The sequence below is a fragment of the Dermacentor albipictus genome, chromosome 2 (genome assembly GCF_038994185.2).
Source record: "Dermacentor albipictus isolate Rhodes 1998 colony chromosome 2, USDA_Dalb.pri_finalv2, whole genome shotgun sequence".
In the NCBI taxonomy this organism is placed as follows: domain Eukaryota; kingdom Metazoa; phylum Arthropoda; class Arachnida; order Ixodida; family Ixodidae; genus Dermacentor; species Dermacentor albipictus.
Genome location: NC_091822.1, coordinates 170,790,412 through 170,808,611, shown reverse-complemented (window position 1 = coordinate 170,808,611; position 18,200 = coordinate 170,790,412). Strand labels below are relative to the sequence as shown.

General features: G+C 48.1%; 1 protein-coding gene across 3 annotated transcripts in view; it reads right to left on the bottom strand.

Annotated features, from left to right (window-relative positions):
* Window positions 1-18,200, bottom strand: part of LOC135900911 (uncharacterized) — a 155,312-nt gene that overhangs the window by 124,452 nt on the left and 12,660 nt on the right. The window contains exons 3-4 of one of the 3 annotated variants that reach the window (XR_010563975.1): window positions 4,008-4,149; window positions 3,380-3,511 (exon numbers count right to left, since the gene is read on the bottom strand). The exons of the other annotated variants lie outside the window; for them this stretch is intronic. The gene's annotated coding sequence lies outside the window, so the exon portion shown is untranslated. Of the gene's footprint in view, window positions 1-3,379; window positions 3,512-4,007; window positions 4,150-18,200 lie in introns of those variants that run through there. 3 annotated transcript variants of the gene reach the window in all.

Here is an 18,200-nt window from a genome sequence, read left to right as displayed (position 1 = left end):
ACTCCAATTTTATCTCTGTCTTTGCCTGGTTGAACTCTACGCCACCAGGCGGCTGCACCGCTCCGGCCGCTCAGGTTTGCGCCCCCGCACATCCGGCAATCCGCCCAAACCACCCTCGTTTGGCGGAATAGCGGACACGCTAAAGGTCTCCATTATGGGACGCGCCAACCCTTGCATGTCACTATCAATAATGCGATAAACTTACGATAGTCCAAAAATTAACAGCAAGGTAAACGTGAATCACTGCTAGAGGGATTCCTGCTGGGGAATATTGTTAATGATTTGAATTCTAACACCCGTTTCTCCACCTTCTTCCTAATTTGTCCTATAGTACCGAACCACCCAACTTATCGCCTGAATTGACCGTTCCACAGCTGCGTACGACAAGAAGGGAATAGAGTGAGGCGAGAATTTCAACATAATGCTAGCCGGAATGACGTGAATCACCAGTTCACAAGTTGGTTTCGATGGAAACGCCGACACACTTTCTTTTAAAACTGAAGTTGGGCCTTAGGCCTCGTGACACCATACAACAAATTCTTTCGCCCCCACCCCTTCCCTCCTCCACTCCCGCTCTGCCATCTCCTGGGTGGTTTGCTGAACGTCGGGACATGCCATAAACGCGCTGTCCTAGCGGCACTCTCGGTCATGCCATAAAATAGGCGCCAGCAGCTGGAGTTTGCTAGCCCGACGCCACGACATCTTCGCCAAGCCGTGGTGCCCCCGACAAAGAAAGGAAAAAAAAGGTACGGTAAAAGGATCATCAAGGGCCCCCTGCCTAGATTTTTCGTCGCTCGCAACCGGTCTTTAGCGACGGGCGAATGGATCTCTCTGTCTCCCTACTGCAGTTATGTTGCATACTTTGCCCATAGCTTTCGCGCACTCCTCTAACACAAAGGCGACCATCGCTTGCTGTGGCTCTCCCCCCCTCACAAGACGCTGATTGCTCAAGAATGTAGCTAAACAGAAAGAGAGCGCCGAATTCGCACACGTGTGCGAGACATCAAGAAGACCCGGTCATCAAGACCCGGTCATCGCTCCCACAGTTGTGCAGACTGAGAAGACTCGGGTTTGCATAACGCGCTAGCCTCCAGCGCCTTATATATGTTCTTGAAATTCGCACCCTCGGCGGAATGCATAAGCGGGAAGCCCGTTGAAAAAAGCGCGCTCGCCGTTTCTACATAATTTCCACGTGCACCCTACCAAAAAGTGCACGCCGGAGAGAGTACCACCAGCAACGTCTATTCACTGCAACTGCTCATAATGGGAGACGTATACTCCTTTCGTGAGTATGAATATACGTAACATGGTAGTCTCGCACGACAGGGTACAATTGCGTGGCTGACTGGAAAGATAGGTAGATAGAAGAAAAAAAGAACCTATATATATAGCCGGAACGATACGAGGTGCAACGCCAGGAAAGAGGACACTGAAATAGCTAGTCAATTTCTCAACGGGAAAACGGAAGCAAGCACGCGCGTGGTTTTTGCGACAAACGGTGGTCGAGGTGGCAAAGAATCATAAAAAAAAGGTGTTATTTATTTTCAGTTCCTATTATCACTTTCTTCGCTTCCCATCATTCCCGGCTCGTACAAGTGTGAGGCACAAGTGCACAAGACCCATTTCTTTCTTTCTCTCTCTCTCTCTCGCAAGGCTTAACTCGTCCATGCTTTAGGTTCAAGGGAAGGAATTTTCGCCCACCTTATTCGAGAGGCTGCGCGGTGTTGCGCAGCCTCTCGTGCTCGGGAAAACCAATTCAGGCGTAGGAGGCGCATCTCGCTGTCCACGCGGTGAAAAGATAGCCTCTGTCGGTATATACTGGCCAAGGTAACGCTTCTCGTGAATATATCTCGAGAATACTCAGCTCGCTTCGGTTGCTACTGCTGAACATTTCTGAAACAAAAGGGAACTGCGGAAAGAAGAAACTCGAGGCGGCTTTCTCCGATGTTAAAGAAGGCGAAAGAACTTATTGTGAGCGTCGCGCAGGTATTTCTTTCCGTTTCTCTCTTTTGTTTCTTTTCTTATTGCCACACTGGCCTGCCCCCGAAGCGGCTGTAAGCGAACGCAACCACCAGGAGATCGCGACGGCGTGAAATATAACCACGTAAGCGCGCTTTTATACAATACTTTAGTTCTTGCTCGGGTTTCCAAACCAGTTTTAGGCGCGAAGTAGCCGAGATCTGCACAGGCTGGAAAACGGTCGGTGGGTGGATATATAGCTAAGGCCAGAACGAGCGGGTGGCCAGGCAATAAAACATGAACGTAAAAAAACGCAAGCGTGGGTGCAAAGCTTACTCACGTACTACCTTTGAGCACAGTGTTGCCGCAGTGCGGTCACTATGGTCGTCGGAGTGATTATGTGCTTAAGCCGATTTACGTGGCTCTTAAAAAAAGGTAAAAGAATCAGGTTAAAGATAGAAGCACGACATTTATAACTGAGGTTAATTCTGTTAGTTTCTTTTCGTAAACCCTATTAGTCAGTGAAGGTCCGTCTCCCACCTTGTCCTTGCGACCCGCCTTTTCTACTACAGTACGTCAGCGCCAATGAGCCGAGCTTCGTGTTTTCCTACGCCAACAGGAATCTCTTCTGAAACGCATCACGAGCATTCTGCGCACTAGGGCAGCGCCAGTTTGGGGCTTCTGTTGGCAGTGACAGTTCTCATCCTCGCACGATAAGCAATTAACAGTTGTCGAACATGGAGTGACCCCGTCTCAAGTTCCGCTTGTCCAACGTTGCTACAATGGGCATCTACACAGAGACCATTGTTGAGCACTTGCTCCTCCAGGCATCCTGTATTCGTGTTCATGAGAACCTGCGTGTCGTTCGCATTTCTTTCGGATGCATACGCGCTAAAGCGTTTCTTACAAACACAAGCCAGCCGCCAACGTTAGCTGACACAGTACTATAGCCATCGCGGCCAGCCAATGCAAAACGTCTGCAATTTCACAGCATGAAATGCACAATGCAATTATTTGGCATATGTTATGCTACAACTGTGTGCATGCACCTAGCGATGCTGACGCTGCTGTTGACGTCGCAGCTGCCGCCGAACACTCCTCAGGTAATGTATGTGCTGCGCACGGGTTGTCCCAAACATGCCAATCACAGAGTCACGGACGGCCCGGCCTCTCAAATAATTCATTCTCGACCCTGTGTTTCGGGGCAGACCTTGCGGAATGGGGTCGCCATTACCGCAGAGCTCAGGACTACTGCTGCTGCTGCTGTCGTCATCGCTGTCATCATCGCCCGATTCTATGTCACCCTCAGAAAGGCGAAAGTTGTACAACACAGCACATGCCGCGACAATGTTGGCTGCACGTTCTGGCTCGTATAGGAGGGCGCGATATCGCTGAAGACAGCGGAAACGACTCTTTAAGTGCCCAATGCACCTCTCCACTACGGAACGCATGGCGCCATGTGCTGTGTTGTACTGCCCCTCGGCTGTCTGCGCTGGAGGATGGCCAGGAACTGGAGTCAGGAGCCACGGCTCCAAGGGCTAGCCACTGTCACCTGCACGAAGATGGAAACAGTACATTGAGTACTCATCTCACGAGAGGCAAGTTGTAAACTTAGGAAATCTACAGCAGGCTTCAGAGGTGAATCGCAAGTAAAAGCATGAGTTGAGCAAGTCCATAACCGACACAGACGGTTAACAAATTTACAAGTGCACTACTCGGTGCCTGCCACAAGCAGAAGAAATCAACACTTGTTGGTACTATCAATGACAGTAGTAGCAGTAGCAGCACTAATGTTTGTTCATTTCTTCTGCTTCTGGCAAGCACTGGGTGCAGCAGCAGCACTAATACGTGTTGCTTTTATCTGCTCCTTGTAGGCACATAATGTGCTTGTAACTTAACACTTCGAACATTAACAATGGTGGCAGTCACAATGGTGACAATGGTGACTTCATTTTTTTTGGTAATTTGGTTAAAAGTTTGGGTTGGAGCGGACACGGCGTTTTGCGCTACTGAAGCGTGACTGCGCCAAAAAAGATGTTTTGCCTCACCGAGGAGGTATTCCCCGGGATTCACGATGCGGCCCGCTTGAAACCACCGGCGCAGCCATGTCGTCCGCCAGACGAAAGCGTCGTGGCCCGACCCCGGTCGCAGAGGGTCCACGGCCAAGATTTTCATGTCCGCATCGCAGATCTGGTAAAACGTAAACAGAGAATGTGCCCGTTGACACGAGCAACATAACAGTCAAGAAGGATCGGCACCAGAAAACGTGAGGTTTACTTACGAACATGCAGTTGAGAGCGTAGTATTATCCCTTGCGGCACATGAACGCAGCCTTGCGCTCACCCTTCGGTGCGACAATAGCTACGAGGCTGCCGTCGACGCATCCTATGACGCCGGGGATAGCACCGCGCCGAACAAAACCTTCCTTCACGGCTGCCTTTTCCTCGGCCGCCTTAGGAAAATGCACCCACTTGTTGCGCGCCCCGGCGTTCACAACAGCCTCTGCCACCCGTCGCACGCACTCGCTCGCTGTCGACTGCGACACACGAATCGTCTCCTCGCTCCCAACGGACGCTTGGAAGCTCCCAGTGGCAGAGAAGCGCAGCGCACACAACACCTTCCGCTCCACCGGCAGTCCCGTCGCTCGCTCCGCTTCTAGTTCCCCCGCCAGTTCCTCGCACAACAACCGCACCGTTCCCTTCGAGAGTCGAAAATGCCGTCGAAAATGGTCATCCGGCATGTCAAACGCGTCGTCTGGCTCTCCGTGTTCACGTCGGCTACGGCGAAGAGCCACGGCCATAGCAATCAGAGGGGCGGCCATTTTTTTTCAATTCCTTCGGAAAAGAACCTTCCTCTGGCCGTGCCAAAAATCCCTGCCTTATGCTCCGCATAATGAATGCGTCAACGTCACTGTGACGACTACAGTTTTCGCGGGTTCCTGACGTCGCGTGATTTACAGGCGAAATGGGCGGGGCCCGGTCATTTTCGAGCAATGGATGCGCGGTGATGGCGGCAAAAGGCATAAAGAAAGGAATAGAATTCCTACAAGACAGCACCCCAGACCACCCAAAATTAATACACCAAAAATGACCGGCAAGCTTTCGGGAAGGGGGCAGTGGGAGACGTGGCTCGCCAGCGAGGATCGGGTGATGCAACCAGCGCTCCTCGACCAGGCACCGCTTGATCGGACCGCTCAAGCCAGTGGGGCCTTGGACTAGGGGCTCCACCCACTCGTTTCCTGCGCTTCTTTTTTTTTTCAATGAACGTTTTGATATATGTCTATGACTACGATCTGGAAAAAAAATGTGTCCGAGATGTTGACAAAAACAAATCATCATGTGGGCCGATCCTGGTGAGAGTGCAGAAAGGGTCCAAGCCAAATGGCACATACTCCTGTGGGCTGGGGGACCTGTAACGCACCCTTCGGGCAGGCAAATGGAGATGGAGGGACAGGAACGAGGGGAGAGGACGAACCATCGATTGTTATCTCGCTCGCTTGTTCGTCGCAGGGTGGGCTGGGAAAGGACGCGTGCACTTGGGCAAGCGAGCATCACCCTAGCGAAGTTATCAGCAGTTTGGACTCGCTATGCGCTTTGTTAGTGCTCGTCTCGCTTTCTCTCTATCTACCCCTTCCACTCGCTTTCTCTTTTTATCCCCCGTGCAGGGTAGCCAACCGGAACTACCTATGGTTAACCTCCCTGCCTTTCGCTGTACTCTCTCTCTCTCTCTGGACCCGCTATGAGTAGCACGCGCATAGTTCGCCTTGAGCAAGAACTTGTCCTCAAAGAGTGACAACTAAGCATAAGCGCAAATGGGAGTGAAATCGAAGGAGAGGATGGTCGCAATTCAGTTTTTATTATGGGACCTTCTGTATATACCACTATCTGTACAGTATCTTTAATAATAAAGATTGATTGATTGATTGATTGATTGATTGATTGATTGATTGATTGATTGATTGATTGATTGATTGATTGATTGATTGATTGATTGATTGATTGATTGATTGATTGATTGATTGATTGATTGATTGATTGAAGCCTCTGCCGCCGAACGTGCAGTGGCCAACGGATCGGGACCATCGAGTATGTGCCGTGCAGGCCGAAGATGGGACAGTCGTCGCGACGGTCTTCGGCTACCTGCAAAGAAGACATTGACCCTTTTCCAATATACACCTTTGGTTGAATCTCATCCGTCGATGACAAGCCCATCGTTGTAGCGGGACACCTTAACGTTGACCTAGCGCACCCCGACGGCAAGTTGATTGTATCCGTCCTGTTGGAACGGTTTGGAATTGAGCGCGGCACGGATGCCAATGTGCCGACCACGCGTCACCGGTCGTGTACAGATTTACCTATCTTGACAAGAACGTGTCTAGCCCAGCATTACCACCGATCGCGGTGCACCACAGCCACCACAAAGCTATGGTCACTGTGGTAACGAATGAGACAAAGATGATAACAAGGACGAAGTTACGTGTCTGTGTCTTTTTTCAGTCAATAAAGGAATAGCCATATAAATCGATACACTTGTCATAGCAGTACCAATTCTGTTTATCATTCTTCAAAGAGTAGAAGGGCACTAAATTTTTGTATTTTATTCTCTATTAGCTGATGATGGTCCCTCTCAAATTTAGCATAAATTAAATAAAAGGTTTTATGCTAGGTGTACAAGTTCATCCGGCAAGCTATTTCGGTTTTTCAACATATAAGGATATAAATAAATTTAAAAAATAATCTATGGAGGTAACTGGAGAAACCATGTAGGTTCCACAAAGTCGTATATTAACCCTGCTGGAACGTTTGGCTCCGAGGTAGGGTAAATTTCATTGATATTCAGTGTTGAAATGAATATTTTCTAAGCACAGAAATGCACGTTATTTAGAAGCCCATGCTTGACTTGACATAAGTGAGGTGTGGTGAGAACGTCCCCAAGACGCTCATTGCGTTTCCTTCGGTGCGTTCCCGACAGGTGTCATTTAAATCATGTCAAGCGTCGGCTTCAAGATGCATTTCTGAATACGAGATTAATGCTATTGACGTCTGATATTTCTTTGGACAAAAACTTCCTTACATGCTTCCGGGCGTGCGCTTAAATCGCGGACCACGAGTACTAAAGGAATCTCCATTTTACTCTACGGCCGTGGCATTGTATCGCCACTTACAACAGGCATGTCCTGATGCAGACGTTCTCGAAAACCGCGTTGTAGATACAATGTCAGCCTTACTGCTTCCTCTAGTTTTCCCGGCAAGCCGCCCACGTTACAATATTGTGTCATGGGGTGCGACGACGGCGTTATTTCTGCCTGGCCACCTACGCGACTTCATGTGGCATCTAGGGTGGCAAGAGACCCAACGCGGGACAGGCTGGAGCGGTGGGGCATAGCCGCATCTTCGCTGTGGCCCAATTGCCCCCTTCAAGAATCCAATAAACATGTGCTGCTGCGCTGCGTCGTTGCCAAGGTATTTTGGCGGGCTGGTTTGCGCAGCCTTGGAGTTAACTGCTTTATTACATATGGTCGCTGCTCACGTGGCCGCTTCGCGCGACTTTTAATTTCTGCGGGCGCCTTTTGTCTGTGGCGCAACCAGTGCGAGGCAGTTGCCGCGGGACGTCGTCGTCGCGCTCTGTTTCCACTTCTGGAGAGGCTGAACTCTAAACTACTGTCGTTTCTGTCAGAGGAGTTGTTATTCCGTGGGGAAGAAGAGTTCCTTCGACAGTGGTCATGCCGTTTCCTTTCAGTGGCTGATCGACGCGTATGGCTTAATTTTCGACTAGTCTCGTTTATGTAGCCGAGCTATCAGAAGTGTTCATAGAGTATGCACAGAATGTATGTGCCCGCAATTTTTGTGCGTGCGTGCTATCGTATACATGATCATTTTTTTATATACACACCCAACATCATCACATCAAAATTATGCAAAGTGCTTCTGTCACATCATCATTGTACATAACCGTTATGCGCACTGTATATATTGAACATCAATTTATATACCAGGCAATTGGTTTATGTGCAACTGGGCGTTTCCGTGTGTCTATGTGGTTATATGTTAGTGAGTGAGGACTCGGACTCTATTTTGAAAACGTGCTGTGTATACAATGCTTCGTACTTTGTATGTGCTATACTCCTGGCGGGATTCTGTCATGATTGGGACTCAGCGTTCGTATCGTCTCTTGTTAAAATAAACTTTTTGTAAACACATGAAAACTCCAAGCGAATTTCAATGCGAAGGCATTATATGTTTCATGAGACAGAGAATCTAGCGTGATCCAGCGATGCTGCCAAAACCATCCCAGGTGTCCTTCGCTATCGCCTGAGAGACGCGAAGGCGAAAGCCTTGTAAAGCCTACTGTAATTCACTTTAATTCACCCCAACCCTAATTATTCTACCTTAATCGACTTTAATCGACCTTAATCCCCTCTAATTCACCTAAATCCAGCCTAATTCTCCTTCATCTACCTTAATCGACATTAATACACCTTAAACGATCTTAATCTACATTAGTCCAATAACTAATCAATCATTAATTATATTTACTAATCATTAAACATATCGTACAAACGGCTGGAGAGGCGCTGGTTCACTTATGGCCTTCGTCGGGTCATGTGATATTTACTGTACGTCACAGCGCGACCTTGAAACATCGAGATATAAGGCTTTCGCCTTTAAAAAATTTGCCGGCGATTACGATACACCCTAATGCGAAATTGGTACGCAGCTCTATACGTGTTTTCATTTCGCGATAGATTCGCGTGCGCAGACAATCTGTCTCGTGCAGCACGTTTGCGAACGGAGCGAAGTGTGGTGCGACTGCATCGGTAATCGGGAAGCCGCGAAAAGCAGCGCATGGGTGACGCGTGGGCGGGATTCACAGGTGCCGCTAGAGACGCACCTATCAGATGATGACGATGATTTCTATAAATCCCCTTTGACGGGGCGGGGACAAATAGTCAGCTAGGCTGCTCGATTAATCAGGTATGCGATGCATGTTTTTCACCCTAGCGTTTTCGTATACATTGCCTCAATCCCCCCCTTTTTTTTTTCAGAACATGTCTATTTACCTTGTACCGCTAGCTATGCCGGTACATAAAACGGTCGTGTCAATCTCCTCCTTAAAGTTGATACCGCGTTACTGAGATCCTTAAATAAGTTGGCATTATGACATAGAAACGAGGATTCTTTGAACAAAGGTACTTTTCTTTTTTCGACACGACCAGTCGGAATCTCAATGTTCGTCAAACCCTGATTTCTATGCCCTCCCATTCATGAAGGCAGAAAGCTCTTGTCGGCACCTATGGGAATACTGTTCCACTTTTTTGTGCAGTCATAAGCCAAAATTGCTTTTAATGACACATTGCATACTAGATAGTAGTGCGAGCAGCGTTTGTGACGGATTACCTGCGTAAAAGCATGCCTATTGCATCCACATTTTTATGTTTCCTTGTTCTTTAACAATGGCTCAGTACGTGGATCAGAATCGTGTTTTGTTTAGCTTACTGTGCTGCTGGCAATGACAATGTGTCTACGTGTGTGTGAACGCCTCTATGACAAGAAAACTACAAGAGCCCTTGTATCTCTTCTTTAGCAATACTACAGTGCGTAGAATTCATTATTGCGCAAACTCATTACATACATGTAGTGCCGTTGAGCGGAAATACTGGCGGCAAGAAGCGGAGTGGACAGGACATACGCTCGGGCAGCGTCTGTCCTGTCCACTCTGTTTCTTCCCGCCAGTATTTAGGTTCAACGACACTACATGAAGCACCAACTGGCCCAACAGTCTACGCTTCATTACACATCAATGGTCACAAGTGTTTGTTCGTGAACTTCCATTTCTTCGCGTACGAGATCGCATCTTGCTTCTGCTCAGTTGCGTAAGCCATTGCGCAAGCACACGTCCCACAGCTTGGTCGTCTGCTCTCCAGAATACGAGCGGATGATTACGTATACGTGCGATGTAGAAGGACTTAACTGATGCACTTAATGAATTTGTAAGGTAAAAACTGCTCGAACTCAGCGCTGTACTCTGCAGATGACCCTCACGTGCCTACTCCTTTTCCTGCAATATTTCTCAGGTGGAAGAAGTCTCCCTCCGGTGATATTTGGCCAGGATAGCCAGTACATCACCAATCACTTGTACGTGGGGTCAACTGTACATGGTAATGAAGGCAATGTCCAGAGTTCGAAGTGTTACACTCCTGACCCCGCACCGAATCCTCGTCATCTTCTCTGCACACTTCCCGGAACAAAGACGGTCCACGAAAATGTAATTGGCAATGAGAGTTAAGCAGCCGGAAGCCACTGAACGATTGATCACGGACACTACATCCAAATGTCGTCTTTGTGGTATCTACATGAAACGTGCTTCCAGTTAGTTCTTGCATGGCATTTAATTTCCATGTTTTGCCGCATGGCAACCCTGGCGTAAAAAATAGAGCGCATCACGTGCAAAGCACCTCCGCAGGCCGCAGTGGCTCAACAATACTGTCCACCTTTCAAGGGGCTTTTGTTCTTGTATTTTATCGTTTTCTTTTTCTAACTTTTCCCCATGTGCCATGCCTCCTTGCGCGAGCGGCATCGTTGACAATATTTTTTCTCCTTTTTGTTCTGGGAATAAACCCACAACAAACAGGTGGCGAAAGGTTTATCCGCGTGAAAATGGAAGCACAAGAACGGCAAGCGACAGCGAGGGCAGGACCACTGGCAGCGGACAACAACAAAGAGTCCAGGGAAGCCGGTGTGAAGCGTAAACCGGGCGAAAGCACTGAGCGTCCCGCTGCACCGTGGAGCAACGCTTCAAAGGAAAGCTTTTGCTTCGGAGACTGTCGCTCCCCTGACTTGGGGACCTCGTCAAGACAGCCACACCTGACAGGTTCCGTAAAAACCGATGGTGAATAAGGGCTGTAACGAGGGCGGACACTGTAGTTAAGTGGCGTTCGGCTTTAGAGGAGACCGGACCGAGGAGAAACAGAAAACGGAAACGACTAACAAGAATCCCTGATGCCTGGTGTCTCGGTGTGGTGCATCGTTTGTGTTATGAGGAGATTCTAATGCCCACCATCCGCGATGGTATAGCCGTCTCCAAGGCGATCGTGGGGCAGAGATTAACGAGATCATTATCAAGAACGATCAGCAAATACTGAATGACGGTTCACCTGCATTTATAGGTAGATAAAAGGAGTATTCCACTATAGGCCTTGCGATATCAACGAGAGACGTGTGTTTAGCCTGGTCATGTGAACGTGACCCATGGGGCTCAGATCACCTACCCATTTGGTTAACACCAACACATACTGCGGGCCGCCAGGCTGTCGTGTATACAGTGGCAAAATGGGACAAGTTTCATCAGCTGATTCCAAAGGCCCATCTCCAGACAGCCTGTTCAAACTGATGAGAGCATTTACGAAAAGCTACGGTACAACGACGACGGAGTATCGGCAAACCGAACCCCGATCTGAAGCTTTTGCGGCTCCGCGCATGTCGACGGCGCGCCTATAGGCTGGCACAGCGCTCTAAACGACGCACTGACTCGACTGCGTGTAATCGCATTGACGCAGCCATACGGCGGCATACGAAACAGCTTCGTCGCAAGAGCTAGGAAGCCTTATGTAGTTCGTTGCATACCGGAAGTGGTTTTGGAAGTGTATGGCGCATACTGAAGGTTCTCCGCGCTCGTGAAATCTGCAAGAATCCTACGGCTGCATTGTGCATTGTGACTGGCCAGTCACCAAAAGTTACAGCGGAAGCATTTGCAGACATTTTCGTCTCTCCTGCATCCAGTACCACCGCAAATGGCGACCTTCCTTTTTTTTTTACAAGTCACAGTACCATAACCGGTTCCTACAGTCCAGCCTGCCACATGAACGAGGCAGATTTCACTCTTGTGGAGCTGCAGCACGCGCTGAGCCTCTCCAAACGCCACACGGCTCCAGACGAAGATGGTGTGACGTACCAAGCATTGCGAAACGTTGACAGGAGTTTTCATGACAGTATATTGGACGAGTATAACGAAGTATGGAGAACCGGTGTAATCCTTGCTGAATGGAAATCGTCCGTGGTGATACCAATATTAAAACCGCCGTGGTTGCTCAGTGGCTATGGCGTTGGGCTGCTGAGTACAAGGTCCCGGGATCGAATCCCGGCCACGGCGGCCGCATATCGATGGGGGCGAAAACACCCCTGTGCTTAGATTTAGGTGCACGTTAAAGAACCCCAGGTGGTCGAAATTTCCGAAGTCCTCCACTACGGCGTGCCTCATAATCAGAAAGTGGTTCTGGCACATAAAACTCAATAATTCTTTTATACCACTTTTAAGGCCCGGGCGCCCTGCAGTACATTTCAAATCCTACCGGCCAATATGCGTAACTTCAAGTGACATCGATTTAATGGAGCCAATGGTCTTGTTTTGCTTAGATGTCAGGCTGGTGAAGCTGAATTTTTTCCCTGACGTCATGAGTGCCTTTGGTCGCCGCCGTTCAGTTCTGGACAGCATATCAGACCTTGTCTCAGCGCTCGAGATTGCTAAAGGAAACAAGCATTCCGCCTACATGCTCTTCCTAGACATACAGCAAGCTTTCGATTCATTTCCGCATAAGGCGATTATTTTCGCTCTTGGAACCGCTCCTTGATGGTCTCATTCTCCACCCGTTATCTCGCATGGGAAATATGGCGGCATTATTTATGAATATCACTGACATTTCTGAACATACTGCTTCAGTTACGCCTCCCGCCTCCAAAGGATATCACGAAACACGTATTCCCCATTTACCTCACAATCCCTGACGTGCACAAAAGTCTGATATGCCTGTTTTGGCAATATTCCAATCGGCTCAGTCTCACATGTTCGAAAAGTTTCCAGATTATCTCCAAGTATTCACCGGTGCATCTGTACACAGCGACGGTCAAGGCGCATGTGCAGCTTTTTTTCTGGCCTTCGACTCAAGTACGGTGCGTCTTTCAAATATCTCATCCAACTTCGTCAGCAACTGCGGAGCTAGCAGCGTTTAATGTTGCACTGAAATACGTGCGCGAGGAGTTAACTGCATCGAAGATTGCCATATTCACGGACTCCCGCGTTGTCCTAAGCAGGTTACAACGCAGTGAGATTGATTGCCCAGTGTGCGCAGCATTACTGACTCTGCGAGCAAAATTTCATCTAGTGGGGTATCTCTCGTTGCTCAATGGATACCTCCACATGTAGGAATCGCCGGAAACGAAGAGGCTGATCGACTCGCTTGAACTTGCGCTCACAACAACTGTGACTGCCCAGAAATTTTGTGCAAGCTTGATGACGCTCGTCTGCTGATTCGTCGCCACCTACTCAAGCAGGATCCAGACCAGCGCGTCGCAAATGGAATGTTCCGGGCCCGTGTTCGTGGTCGAGGCTTGCCTCGTCGTGCTAGAGCACAACTACTCAAGCTGAGGGTTGGCTGCGTGAACGTGCACGAACGTTTATGCAGACAAGGACGTGTGGCAAGTCCATCGTGTATATCTTGTGGCTGCTTAGACACAATTTAGCACCTTATGCTTCAGTGTCCCGCTTTCACTGCTCAGCGCATGTCGTTAGTGAGAGGCTATCATCTCCTTGGCCCGCGGTGTCCGACACTCGACGAATGTTTTTACCCCAGTGGTTGTGCGTCTAAACGTGATCAGGCTCATCGCGCTCTACTTACTTTCCTAGAGTTAACTAGGTTAAGTTCACGTTTGTAGCGTCGAAACTATTCTATTCAACATTCTGTAGTAGCGTGAACTTCAGTGACCGGCCCTACTGTGCGTGATCTGTACTGTGTTCTACTTTATTCTTTAGATTTGTCCTGTTGCGTTTTCTTTCCTCTTTCCTCCTCTTTTTCCTATCTTCCATTTCTGTGTTGCTCTCATCTCCCTTCTGAAGAGTAGGCAGGCGTTGTGCCCCTTCCGGCGGCAGTTGCCAGCCTGCTCCTCAATTTCCCTTTCCTCTTAATTGTATATATGTGTTCAAAACCACCTACGTTAAGCGCCCATAAAGAATACGGCGCCGTAGTTCCCTGTAGTAATTTTCGTAGAAGACTCAATGACACAGCAACAACGTTACCGCACCATCACGGAATGCGACTACAGAAGTTACGTCTTAAACAAAGCGCTACTTTGCGGTCGACGCACAATGGGCGCCAGCTAATAGCAAGCGCGTTCGAAACAAAGCGGTCTTAATTAGGTGCGCTAATTAAAATCACCTCACGCAGTAGTCACCCGGGGAAATCTTTCTGCGTCAGCTCCCCGAAACAATGTAAAAAAAAAAAGAAGATAAAGAAGTGTTGGGCCGAATGAGCAGGAGGCACACTATGTCCCGTGGGACAGAGGGCCGTCTGCTGCAGCCGCTCAAGCGAAAAATCGGCGACCTCAATTACGCCCTCAGCGCACAAAAAGAATGAAATTTTTGAAGTAAAAGTAAGCACCAGAATTTATAGGAACACGGAATGGTTTTCTAAGTACGCTAACGCGCAACCTCAGACCGTATAATGAAGAGTTTCTATTTGTTCTTGCGCTATAGGCTCGCGTTTGCCTTTGGGAACTGAAACCTGCGCAAGAACTCTTGCTGATTCGCGCATATACCCGCAGCGCCATTAATCAGAGCAAACGAAAAGCTGACAATGTTTTGTCGTCTCTCACATTTCTGCACTTTCTCTGCACGTCCACTAACACAATTTTCGTAATAAACAAAGGTTTGCAACGAAAGAATCTTGAATGCTCTGACCTGGCAGGCGATACAGGTGCCTTGTTCATAAATTGGCAAGTAGGACTTCTTATAAACTCCTGGTATGGAAAGCCGCACTTCTGGCTGCCGGACACACCACAAAGGACAAGGTGATCTTGCTGCAGTTGTGCCCTGAATCAAGCCGCTCTACATTTACTGCGGGATTCATACTTCAATCGAGTTCCCGTTTACATATGGCTCTTCGACTCTAACCCGCTCTACTGGTGCGATAGTCATTCCGTCGATGTCAATATAGAAGAAGTTCAAGATGAGCCAGGTCACAATATCGACAGGATCCGAACTTCCCGCCTTCCGTAGCACAGTGTTGTATTCTGTAACTCAAAGGCAGCCCTGCAATCACTCTTATCATCTCTGCGCCACCCGCCCACATGATCAACCGGAAGCAGAGATACGATTACGCTACCATCAAGCGGTGGACGGAGGCCACGACATTAGATTTCAGTGACTACCCGGACACCATAAAATAGTAGGCAATAAACGTGCCGACAAAGCTGCCCATGAGGTTCATGGTGAATCGGAAAGCACCTCGATACCATTGTCGAAAACGGATGCAGCGCGGCACCTCAGTGGTCTCGTCCTTATTTTGACTGTAAGAAAATGGAACGCACCGGAGTTCACCAGCCGGCGCCTATATGCTAAGGATCCGCATATGGCATTGCAACTTCTACCTGGTTATACCTGAAGGGAAGAAACGCTATTGTGGCGCTTGCGAGTTCTTTCTTTGAGAAACGCCTACACATTTCTAATTGGAATTGCGGACAGTTCCCATTGCTGCAGATGTGGTGTCGAAGAAACGGCCAAACGCATCCTGTGTGGCTGCCCTACATACGAAGACGAGAGGAGTGCCTTTCGTACAGCTCTGAAGCACTTAGACGACCATCTTCTCACAGAAGAGAACATCCTGGGGCCGTGGCCTCGTGCGTCTGCTATGTGCAAGACGAAAAAAAGGTCCTGGTGCGTTTCTTGAAATGCACCAGCCTGTATGGCCACCTGTGACTGACTCAGTAGTGCACGCTTTTGTCCGTAACCGTGGAGACTGTGACCTTCTTTCTTTCTTCTCCTCTTTCAATCCCCTGTCCCGCTTCTACAGTGCAGTGTAGCCTACCGGGCTCAGCCTGGTTAACCTCCCTACTTTTCCCTTACGACTTATCTCTCTCTTGTTCACAAATTAACTGTTACGTAAAAGCGTTAACTTATTGGTCTACGTTCATGAGTGTGTTACTCGTAGTAGGAATCATGGTGATAACGAGATAATCGTCAAAGCATTTGCCGGCCGTGCACTGCCTCCACCTAGGTTGTCTTGTTGCGTGCGGACATGTTTATCACTCGAGATATGAGAAATGTACTGCAAGGTAACTTCCTCTTCGGCAAGTTGGTGCTTGTTGTAAGACATAATCTTTGTAGTGCAAAGTTCAGACGAGGAGAGACTATAGTGAAAGGAAGGAACAAGCAGAGAGACGCCTGCCTTTCTGCCTGCTGTTCCCTTCCCCATTCCTGAATTTTTGTGCTGCAGAAATCACGTCCTAAAGATATGAGAACTTGAGGGAGGTCTAGGTGAGTAAATAAATAATTGATTTGCGGAATTTGCGGTCCAAACTAAACATTGATGCTACAAAAAAAAATAAAAAGAGGCCAAAGGAGGTTCCGAGTTAATTTTTACCGTCTGAGTTTCTTTGCGCGCACCTAAATTTGTATGCGCATGAATTTTTCTTTTTGTTTCTTTTTTTAAAACATTTTTAAAATATTTTTCAAACATTTTCGCCCTCATCGAAATGCGCCCACCGTGGCTGGCAGTCAAATCCACGACCTCATGCACCTGCGGTAACACAAGAGACACGGAGTGGCGGAAGAGTTTCCCAGTCCTTCATCAATGCAGCCGCAACATAACCACTGCGCAATTCCAAATCCCGCCCCCCTTCCCACAGTGCTGGTTAACCTGTCCGGGTTATCCTCCCGGCATTCCATTAATACTTTTCTCTTTGTCTTTCTTTGTTTGTTTCCACTGTCTCGCATTTCAAGACCCGTTGGTTAGGAACTTCGAATAGTAATCGTCATGCTTGATACCGAGCATGTGTTCACTTACCGTGCATTCAACGCGCATGCAAGACGCGTGTGGACTCGACCAACGCGCTTGGAAAAGTGCACGTAAGCGCGGTCGGTCTGGGTCAGCTCGACCTCTGGCTCAGTCGGCTTCCGTCGAGATGACGGGAAAGAAGCTTATGGTGTACTGCTGCTGAGAAGGCGAGTCGCAGGTTCGGATCCCGGCCGCTGAGGCCGCATTTTGATGGGGGCGAAGTGCAAAGAAAAAAAGAAAGAAAGAAAGAAAGAAAGAAAGGAAGGAAGGAAGGAAGGAAGGAAGGAAGGAAGGAAGGAAGGAAGGAAGGAAGGAAGGAAGGAAGGAAGGAAAGAAAAAAGAAAGAAAGAAGGAAGGAAGGAAATAAAGAAAGAAGGAAGGAAGGAAGGAAGGAAGGAAGGAAGGAAGGAAAGAAAGAAAGAAAGAAAGAAAGAAAGAAGGAAAGAAGGAAGGAAAGAACGAAAGAAGGAAGGAAGGAAAGCAAGAAAGAAGGTAGGAAGGAAACAAGGAAGGAAGGAAGGAAAGAAAGAAGGAAGGAAAGAAGGAAGGAAGGAAAGAAGGAAGGAAAGATGAGAGGAAAGAAAGAAGGAAGGAAGGAAAGAAGGAAGGAAAAGAAGGAAAGAAGGAAGGAAAGTTAGAATGAATGAAAGAAAGAAGGAAAGAAAGAAGGAAAGTAAGAAGGAATGGAAAGAAAGAAGGAAGGATGGAAAGAAAGAAGGACAAAAGGAAGGAAGGAAAGAAAGGAAGGAAGCAAAGAAAGAAGGAAAGAAAGCATGAAAAAAAGAAAGAAAGGAAGAAATGCTCGTGTACTTAGAATTATGTGCGCGTTGAGAAGTCCCCGGTGTTCACAAGAAATTCGGAGCCCACCATTACGGCAATGCGGCGCCTTATTACTGAGCCGTATTGGGACGTTAAAATACACGACCCAATGCTTTCTCGCTTCACCCATATTCACGTTTTTCGAGAGCGGTTTCGTAGCAGACATCCGTAGCTTAAATGTGCAAAAAAATAATAAGGAAAATGGTTGAAATAAGTGATAGCGCCGTGAAGTGCTGCCACAATTCAGAAGTGCCGCAATCAAGACGCAAAGTGATTAAAGAAAGAAAGATACAGGAAAGAACGAGTCAACGATAAAGAAGTGAAAAAATGACGAAAGCGGAGCAAGGCAAGAAGAATGAAATAAATAACTTAATGGAGTACCTCTGCTCCCACCTAGTTGTACCGCGTAAAAAAAAAAAATCACACTGGTCGGAACGACGAAAGAAAGCAAGAATTTTGAAAAGTAAGCACCCCGAGATATGCACCACAAGCGCCCAAAGTGAGCGAGCTGCTTCTTGTTGACCGAAACAGCAGCACGAGAGAGTGCACCTCCAATTTATTTACTTTTTCTTTCTGGCGTATATTCTTCCCACTCGTT